The sequence below is a fragment of the Anomaloglossus baeobatrachus genome, chromosome 10, assembly GCF_048569485.1.
Source record: "Anomaloglossus baeobatrachus isolate aAnoBae1 chromosome 10, aAnoBae1.hap1, whole genome shotgun sequence".
Classification (NCBI taxonomy): Eukaryota; Metazoa; Chordata; class Amphibia; order Anura; family Aromobatidae; genus Anomaloglossus; species Anomaloglossus baeobatrachus.
The window spans coordinates 123,178,327-123,189,295 of NC_134362.1; positions in this window are offsets into that span (position 1 = coordinate 123,178,327).

The window sequence follows — 10,969 nt, forward strand, 5'->3', positions numbered from 1 at the left end:
AAACATTTTACAACGGTACAGCTTCCGCTCTTCTCCCACCCAAACAACCTGGCCCTGATGCTGCCCCTAAGAAGCGGGCAGCACCCCTTGACCCCAGTCCAGCACCAAGTTGCCCGAGCGGGTTCTGTCTCTTTCAGGGGGCCCACGTCCAAGGGGACCCCTGAACCCCCGGAGGATCGCCACCGGTTACGATAGTGGCGGGCCTAGGCCATCCCTTTCCTCCAGGCCCATCCTCCCAAATCAGCCTCTCCGGAGGCGGTAACGGTGTCAAGCCAACAAACATTTTTATTTACATTGCACTAAGTTTGTGGTTGCCCTGCAAGTTCTCGGGCTTGTCCGTAAGCAGTTCCTTACGCAATGGTTGCACAGTCCCTACGGGGACAACAGTTGCCGGCAACGGCCGGTTTAATCACGGTTCAATCAGGTAAACTTCTTTGGTTGATCATCTTTACTTATCATTTAAAACTTTCAAACTGGTACACTCAACACATAAAGCCCCCCCCTTTTAAAGAGTAGTTTCCCTGTACCTAAGTGGGGGTCTACCTAGGTTGGGGCGAGTGGACCTTCGGGGTCCGGTGTCAGTGGTGACAGGCAGTGGGGCAGAGGGAACAGTCAGTTCCTCCTCCCTGCTATCATGTGGGGCAGGCGGAGGCGTAGGGGAGCTGGGTACAGGTACATCCCTGGGCACTGGCTCGCGGTTAACCGTTTCCATCATTTCTTCATCCACGGGTTGTGGGAACAGTATCACTGGAAGGATCACCGCACCGTTCTGTGTAGGCCAGTCTGCTGGAAAATCACCCATCATGGTGTGGATTACCTCTTTTTCCTTCTCCACTGGACTGGGAACTGGAGCCTCATCCGCTACTCTCAATGCTGGTGGGCACTTCTTCAGGTGGTCTCGGGAAACCGTGGCCAAAGTCCCCCCCTGGTCACGGCTGATCTGGTAGGCCTTCCCATTCTCCCATCCTGTGGGCTGGACTACATACGGGGTTTTTTCCCATTGATCATCCAGCTTGTGGGCCCTTCTTTTCCGCTTCAGCACTACATCCCCAGGTTGGAAGGAACCGGCAGGCGCCTTCTTGTTGAAGCACTGCTCCTGTTGTCCCCGACTCCGGCACAGGTTCTTTTCAACATACTCCTGGACCTGTCGGTACTGTGTCCTCCGCCGAGTGTCCCATTCAGCTGTCGACAGGAGTGCTTCTGAAGCTTCCAAGCCCATTTCCAGATCCACTGGTAGCCGGCCGGGACGAGCTCTCATCAGGTATGCTGGAGTGCATTTCGTAGAGCTGGAAGGGATGTTGTTGTACATATCGACCAGGTCAGGTAGCTTCTCCAGCCACAGGTTCCGCTCTTCCAGTGGTAACGTCTTGAGGAGGCCCAGGACCAAGTGGTTCATCTTTTCACAAATGCCATTGGTTTGGGCGTGGTAAGGCGTGGTCCGGATTTTCTTGCAGCCGTACAACTGGCAGAATTCCTGGAATACCTCTGCTTCAAAGGCCGGACCCTGGTCGGTAAGCACCCTCTCCGGGTACCAATGCGGTCAACAGAAATAAGCCTGGAAAGCCTTAGCAGCGGTGCGGCCGGTTAAGTCCTTAACTGGGACAACCACCAGGAACCTCGAGTAGTGGTCTACGATGGTCAGAGCGTAGGTGTACCCACTTCGGCTGGGGGTGAGCTTTACATGGTCAAGGGCAACCAGCTCCAGCGGTTGGTGTGTAATGATCGGGTGTAGGGGTGCCTTCTGGCTGGCCTCGTCCTTCCTTCTCAATGCGCAAGGGCCACATTCTCGGCACCAGTCCTCCACAGATTCCCGCATTCCACTCCAATAGAACCGCTCTCTTAACAACATCTCTAGCTTCTTCCACCCGAAGTGCACTGCACCATCATGGTATGCTTGCAGGACGGTGGGCACGTTAGCCTGGGGAATCACCAGCTGGCGGATCTTCTCGTGAGTCTTTGGATTAATCAGCTCGCGATACAACTTCCCCTGGTGTAGGTATAGCCGGGTCCGTTCTTGCCACAGACGTTGGGCTTCGGCAGGGGCAGCAGGGTCTATCCCAGCAGAACCCTGTTCCACTAGAGTCTTGACCAGGCGGACAGCAGGTGCCTGGTCCTGAGCTTCCTGCCAGTCCTGTCGGGGCAGCGGATCCAGGTTCACCCGTTGTTGGTAGACGTGCACCTTCTCAGTGAATGGCCGGTGAAATGCAGGCAACTCGATCTCTTCGAGGTCATCATCCTCTGGCCCCTCTTCCGACAGGTGGGGCATCCGGGAGAGTGCATTGGCATTGACGTTGGTACGGCCGGCCCGGTACTTGATGGTGAAATCGTAGTTGGCTAACCTGGTCACCCACCGCTGCTCCAACGCGCCCAGCTTGGCCGTATCTAGATGGGTCAGCAGGTTATTGTCTGTGTACGCGGTGAACTTGGCTGCTGCCAGGTAATGGCGGAACCGCTCGGTGATAGCCCACACCAGTGCCAAGAGCTCAAGCTTGAAGGAGATGTAGTTCTCAGGGTTCCTCTCAGTCGGTCGGAGTTTTCGGCTAGCATAAGCTATTACCTTTTCCCTTCTGTCTTGGACCTGGGATAGAACAGCCCCCAAGCCCACATTGCTGGCGTCGGTGTAGAGGATGAATGGGCGGCTGTAGTCAGGGTACGCTAGGATTTCCTCTCCGGTCAGGGCTGTTCTCAGCTGGCGGAAGGATTCCTCATGCTTTTCTTCCCACACCAATGGGGCTACTAGGGATCTACCACCCTTGGTCTGTACTACGAGGAGGTCTTGCATGGGGGCAGCCATCTTTGTGTACCCCTTAATGAAGCGACGGTAATATCCCACCAGGCCCAGAAACTGCCTCACTTCCCTCACTGTGGTCGGTCTCGGCCAGTCTTGGATGGCGGTGATCTTCTCGGGGTTGGGGGCGACACCTTCCGCACCAACCACATGTCCTAGGTACTGCACTCTGGGTTTCAGCAGATGACACTTTGAGGGCTTCAACTTCATCCCATACTTGGCAAGGGACGCGAACACCTCGGCTAGGTGCTCCAGGTGGGCTTCATACGTCTGTGAGTACACAATCACATCATCCAAGTACAGCAAAACGGTCCCATAGGCAGTCTTCTCTCGGTCTTCCGGTGCCACGGCCACCTGCCAGTACCCGCTGGTGAGGTCAAGGGTGGAGAAGTAGTTAGCGGTTCTCAGCGAGGCCAGGGACTCTTTGATGCGGGGCAGAGGGTAAGCATCCTTATGCGTTATCTGGTTAATCTTCCGGTAATCCACACACATCCGCATGGTGCCATCCTTCTTCTTAACCAGCACCAACGGAGCGGCCCAGGGACTACAGCTGTCCCTAATAACCCCTGCCTCCTTCATGTTCCTCAACATGTCTTTGGCGCATTGGTAGTGCGCAGGGGGAATAGGCCTGTATCTCTCTTTAATAGGGGAGTGTGTACCGGTAGGGATGTGGTGTTGAACCCCTTTAATCTGCCCAAAATCTAGAGGGTGCTTGCTAAAAACCCGCTCATACTCCTGTACCACCCGGTATACCCCTTCCTTGTGGTTTTACTGGATTTCCACTTACTTTATCAAATCTCATCTCCACCACACAGGACAAGTTTGCATCTGTTATAGTTTTGGAGAAAATTGTGGTCATTTCATTTTTGCGCGAATGTGTTCAGATTCCTTTTTTATTGCATTTGGCACATGGTGACGATTACCTCGAGAGTGCAAAGTAGCCAAATGAAACTTTTACTGGATTTCCACTTACTTTATCAAATCTCATCTCCACCACACAGGACAAGTTTGCATCTGTTATAGTTTTGGAGAAAATTGTGGTCATTTCATTTTTGCGCGAATGTGTTCAGATTCCTTTTTTATTGCATTTGGCACATGGTGACGATTATCTCGAGAGTGCAAAGTAGCCAAATGAAACTTTTACTGGATTTCCACTTACTTTATCAAATCTCATCTCCACCACACAGGACAAGTTTGCATCTGTTATAGTTTTGGAGAAAATTGTGGTCATTTCATTTTTGCGCGAATGTGTTCAGATTCCTTTTTTATTGCATTTGGCACATGGTGACGATTATCTCGAGAGTGCAAAGTAGCCAAATGAAACTTTTACTGGATTTCCACTTACTTTATCAAATCTCATCTCCACCACACAGGACAAGTTTGCATCTGTTATAGTTTTGGAGAAAATTGTGGTCATTTCATTTTTGCGCGAATGTGTTCAGATTACTGTTTTAATATTGCATTTGGCACATGGTGACGATTATCTCGAGAGTGCAAAGTAGCCAAATGAAACTTTTACTGGATTTCCACTTACTTTATCAAATCTCATCTCCACCACACAGGACAAGTTTGCATCTGTTATAGTTTTGGAGAAAATTGTGGTCATTTCATTTTTGCGCGAATGTGTTCAGATTCCTTTTTTATTGCATTTGGCACATGGTGACGATTATCTCGAGAGTGCAAAGTAGCCAAATGAAACTTTTACTGGATTTCCACTTACTTTATCAAATCTCATCTCCACCACACAGGACAAGTTTGCATCTGTTATAGTTTTGGAGAAAATTGTGGTCATTTCATTTTTGCGCGAATGTGTTCAGATTCCTGTTTTAATATTGCATTTGGCACATGGTGACGATTATCTCGAGAGTGCAAAGTAGCCAAATGAAACTTTTACTGGATTTCCACTTACTTTATCAAATCTCATCTCCACCACACAGGACAAGTTTGCATCTGTTATAGTTTTGGAGAAAATTGTGGTCATTTCATTTTTGCGCGAATGTGTTCAGATTCCTGTTTTAATATTGCATTTGGCACATGGTGACGATTATCTCGAGAGTGCAAAGTAGCCAAATGAAACTTTTACTGGATTTCCACTTACTTTATCAAATCTCATCTCCACCACACAGGACAAGTTTGCATCTGTTATAGTTTTGGAGAAAATTGTGGTCATTTCATTTTTGCGCGAATGTGTTCAGATTCCTTTTTTATTGCATTTGGCACATGGTGACGATTATCTCGAGAGTGCAAAGTAGCCAAATGAAACTTTTACTGGATTTCCACTTACTTTATCAAATCTCATCTCCACCACACAGGACAAGTTTGCATCTGTTATAGTTTTGGAGAAAATTGTGGTCATTTCATTTTTGCGCGAATGTGTTCAGATTCCTTTTTTATTGCATTTGGCACATGGTGACGATTATCTCGAGAGTGCAAAGTAGCCAAATGAAACTTTTACTGGATTTCCACTTACTTTATCAAATCTCATCTCCACCACACAGGACAAGTTTGCATCTGTTATAGTTTTGGAGAAAATTGTGGTCATTTCATTTTTGCGCGAATGTGTTCAGATTACTGTTTTATTGCATTTGGCACATGGTGACGATTATCTCGAGAGTGCAAAGTAGCCAAATGAAACTTTTACTGGATTTCCACTTACTTTATCAAATCTCATCTCCACCACACAGTACAAGTTTGCATCTGTTATAGTTTTGGAGAAAATTGTGGTCATTTCATTTTTGCGCGAATGTGTTCAGATTCCTTTTTTATTGCATTTGGCACATGGTGACGATTATCTCGAGAGTGCAAAGTAGCCAAATGAAACTTTTACTGGATTTCCACTTACTTTATCAAATCTCATCTCCACCACACAGGACAAGTTTGCATCTGTTATAGTTTTGGAGAAAATTGTGGTCATTTCATTTTTGCGCGAATGTGTTCAGATTACTGTTTTAATATTGCATTTGGCACATGGTGACGATTATCTCGAGAGTGCAAAGTAGCCAAATGAAACTTTTACTGGATTTCCACTTACTTTATCAAATCTCATCTCCACCACACAGGACAAGTTTGCATCTGTTATAGTTTTGGAGAAAATTGTGGTCATTTCATTTTTGCGCGAATGTGTTCAGATTCCTTTTTTATTGCATTTGGCACATGGTGACGATTATCTCGAGAGTGCAAAGTAGCCAAATGAAACTTTTACTGGATTTCCACTTACTTTATCAAATCTCATCTCCACCACACAGGACAAGTTTGCATCTGTTATAGTTTTGGAGAAAATTGTGGTCATTTCATTTTTGCGCGAATGTGTTCAGATTCCTTTTTTATTGCATTTGGCACATGGTGACGATTATCTCGAGAGTGCAAAGTAGCCAAATGAAACTTTTACTGGATTTCCACTTACTTTATCAAATCTCATCTCCACCACACAGGACAAGTTTGCATCTGTTATAGTTTTGGAGAAAATTGTGGTCATTTCATTTTTGCGCGAATGTGTTCAGATTCCTTTTTTATTGCATTTGGCACATGGTGACGATTATCTCGAGAGTGCAAAGTAGCCAAATGAAACTTTTACTGGATTTCCACTTACTTTATCAAATCTCATCTCCACCACACAGGACAAGTTTGCATCTGTTATAGTTTTGGAGTAAATTGTGGTCATTTCATTTTTGCGCGAATGTGTTCAGATTCCTGTTTTAATATTGCATTTGGCACATGGTGACGATTATCTCGAGAGTGCAAAGTAGCCAAATGAAACTTTTACTGGATTTCCACTTACTTTATCAAATCTCATCTCCACCACACAGGACAAGTTTGCATCTGTTATAGTTTTGGAGAAAATTGTGGTCATTTAATTTTTGCGCGAATGTGTTCAGATTCCTTTTTTATTGCATTTGGCACATGGTGACGATTATCTCGAGAGTGCAAAGTAGCCAAATGAAACTTTTACTGGATTTCCACTTACTTTATCAAATCTCATCTCCACCACACAGGACAAGTTTGCATCTGTTATAGTTTTGGAGAAAATTGTGGTCATTTCATTTTTGCGCGAATGTGTTCAGATTCCTTTTTTATTGCATTTGGCACATGGTGACGATTATCTCGAGAGTGCAAAGTAGCCAAATGAAACTTTTACTGGATTTCCACTTACTTTATCAAATCTCATCTCCACCACACAGGACAAGTTTGCATCTGTTATAGTTTTGGAGAAAATTGTGGTCATTTCATTTTTGCGCGAATGTGTTCAGATTCCTGTTTTAATATTGCATTTGGCACATGGTGACGATTATCTCGAGAGTGCAAAGTAGCCAAATGAAACTTTTACTGGATTTCCACTTACTTTATCAAATCTCATCTCCACCACACAGAACAAGTTTGCATCTGTTATAGTTTTGGAGAAAATTGTGGTCATTTCATTTTTGAGCGAATGTGTTCAGATTCCTGTTTTAATATTGCATTTGGCACATGGTGACGATTATCTCGAGAGTGCAAAGTAGCCAAATGAAACTTTTACTGGATTTCCACTTACTTTATCAAATCTCATCTCCACCACACAGGACAAGTTTGCATCTGTTATAGTTTTGGAGAAAATTGTGGTCATTTCATTTTTGCGCGAATGTGTTCAGATTCCTGTTTTAATATTGCATTTGGCACATGGTGACAATTATCTCGAGAGTGCAAAGTAGCCAACTGAAACTTTTACTGGATTTCCACTTACTTTATCAAATCTCATCTCCACCACACAGGACAAGTTTGCATCTGTTATAGTTTTGGAGAAAATTGTGGTCATTTCATTTTTGCGCGAATGTGTTCAGATTCCTTTTTTATTGCATTTGGCACATGGTGACGGTTATCTCGAGAGTGCAAAGTAGCCAAATGAAACTTTTACTGGATTTCCACTTACTTTATCAAATCTCATCTCCACCACACAGGACAAGTTTGCATCTGTTATAGTTTTGGAGAAAATTGTGGTCATTTCATTTTTGCGCGAATGTGTTCAGATTCCTTTTTTATTGCATTTGGCACATGGTGACGATTATCTCGAGAGTGCAAAGTAGCCAAATGAAACTTTTACTGGATTTCCACTTACTTTATCAAATCTCATCTCCACCACACAGGACAAGTTTGCATCTGTTATAGTTTTGGAGAAAATTGTGGTAATTTCATTTTTGCGCGAATGTGTTCAGATTACTGTTTTATTGCATTTGGCACATGGTGACGATTATCTCGAGAGTGCAAAGTAGCCAAATGAAACTTTTACTGGATTTCCACTTACTTTATCAAATCTCATCTCCACCACACAGGACAAGTTTGCATCTTGGAGAAAATTGTGGTCATTTCATTTTTGCGCGAATGTGTTCAGATTACTGTTTTGTTGCATTTGGCACATGGTGACGATTATCTCGAGAGTGCAAAGTAGCCAAATGAAACTTTTACTGGATTTCCACTTACTTTATCAAATCTCATCTCCACCACACAGGACAAGTTTGCATCTGTTATAGTTTTGGAGAAAATTGTGGTCATTTCATTTTTGCGCGAATGTGTTCAGATTCCTGTTTTAATATTGCATTTGGCACATGGTGACGATTATCTCGAGAGTGCAAAGTAGCCAAATGAAACTTTTACTGGATTTCCACTTACTTTATCAAATCTCATCTCCACCACACAGGACAAGTTTGCATCTGTTATAGTTTTGGAGAAAATTGTGGTCATTTCATTTTTGCGCGAATGTGTTCAGATTCCTTTTTTATTGCATTTGGCACATGGTGACGATTATCTCGAGAGTGCAAAGTAGCCAAATGAAACTTTTACTGGATTTCCACTTACTTTATCAAATCTCATCTCCACCACACAGGAAAAGTTTTCATCTGTTATAGTTTTGGAGAAAATTGTGGTCATTTCATTTTTGCGCGAATGTGTTCAGATTCCTTTTTTATTGCATTTGGCACATGGTGACGATTATCTCGAGAGTGCAAAGTAGCCAAATGAAACTTTTACTGGATTTCCACTTACTTTATCAAATCTCATCTCCACCACACAGGACAAGTTTGCATCTGTTATAGTTTTGGAGAAAATTGTGGTCATTTCATTTTTGCGCGAATGTGTTCAGATTACTGTTTTAATATTGCATTTGGCACATGGTGACGATTATCTCGAGAGTGCAAAGTAGCCAAATGAAACTTTTACTGGATTTCCACTTACTTTATCAAATCTCATCTCCACCACACAGGACAAGTTTGCATCTGTTATAGTTTTGGAGAAAATTGTGGTCATTTCATTTTTGCGCAAATGTGTTCAGATTCCTTTTTTATTGCATTTGGCACATGGTGACGATTATCTCGAGAGTGCAAAGTAGCCAAATGAAACTTTTACTGGATTTCCACTTACTTTATCAAATCTCATCTCCACCACACAGGACAAGTTTGCATCTGTTATAGTTTTGGAGAAAATTGTGGTCATTTCATTTTTGCGCGAATGTGTTCAGATTCCTTTTTTATTGCATTTGGCACATGGTGACGATTATCTCGAGAGTGCAAAGTAGCCAAATGAAACTTTTACTGGATTTCCACTTACTTTATCAAATCTCATCTCCACCACACAGGACAAGTTTGCATCTGTTATAGTTTTGGAGAAAATTGTGGTCATTTCATTTTTGCGCGAATGTGTTCAGATTCCTGTTTTAATATTGCATTTGGCACATGGTGACGATTATCTCGAGAGTGCAAAGTAGCCAAATGAAACTTTTACTGGATTTCCACTTACTTTATCAAATCTCATCTCCACCACACAGGACAAGTTTGCATCTGTTATAGTTTTGGAGAAAATTGTGGTCATTTCATTTTTGCGCGAATGTGTTCAGATTCCTTTTTTATTGCATTTGGCACATGGTGACGATTATCTCGAGAGTGCAAAGTAGCCAAATGAAACTTTTACTGGATTTCCACTTACTTTATCAAATCTCATCTCCACCACACAGGACAAGTTTGCATCTGTTATAGTTTTGGAGAAAATTGTGGTCATTTCATTTTTGCGCGAATGTGTTCAGATTCCTTTTTTATTGCATTTGGCACATGGTGACGATTATCTCGAGAGTGCAAAGTAGCCAAATGAAACTTTTACTGGATTTCCACTTACTTTATCAAATCTCATCTCCACCACACAGGACAAGTTTGCATCTGTTATAGTTTTGGAGAAAATTGTGGTCATTTCATTTTTGCGCGAATGTGTTCAGATTCCTTTTTTATTGCATTTGGCACATGGTGACGATTATCTCGAGAGTGCAAAGTAGCCAAATGAAACTTTTACTGGATTTCCACTTACTTTATCAAATCTCATCTCCACCACACAGGACAAGTTTGCATCTGTTATAGTTTTGGAGAAAATTGTGGTCATTTCATTTTTGCGCGAATGTGTTCAGATTACTGTTTTAATATTGCATTTGGCACATGGTGACGATTATCTCGAGAGTGCAAAGTAGCCAAATGAAACTTTTACTGGATTTCCACTTACTTATTCAAATCTCATCTCCACCACACAGGACAAGTTTGCATCTGTTATAGTTTTGGAGAAAATTGTGGTCATTTCATTTTTGCGCGAATGTGTTCAGATTCCTTTTTTATTGCATTTGGCACATGGTGACGATTATCTCGAGAGTGCAAAGTAGCCAAATGAAACTTTTACTGGATTTCCACTTACTTTATCAAATCTCATCTCCACCACACAGGACAAGTTTGCATCTGTTATAGTTTTGGAGAAAATTGTGGTCATTTCATTTTTGCGCGAATGTGTTCAGATTCCTTTTTTATTGCATTTGGCACATGGTGACGATTATCTCGAGAGTGCAAAGTAGCCAAATGAAACTTTTACTGGATTTCCACTTACTTTATCAAATCTCATCTCCACCACACAGGACAAGTTTGCATCTGTTATAGTTTTGGAGAAAATTGTGGTCATTTCATTTTTGCGCGAATGTGTTCAGATTCCTTTTTTATTGCATTTGGCACATGGTGACGATTATCTCGAGAGTGCAAAGTAGCCAAATGAAACTTTTACTGGATTTCCACTTACTTTATCAAATCTCATCTCCACCACACAGGACAAGTTTGCATCTGTTATAGTTTTGGAGAAAATTGTGGTCATTTCATTTTTGCGCGAATGTGTTCAGATTACTGTTTTATTGCA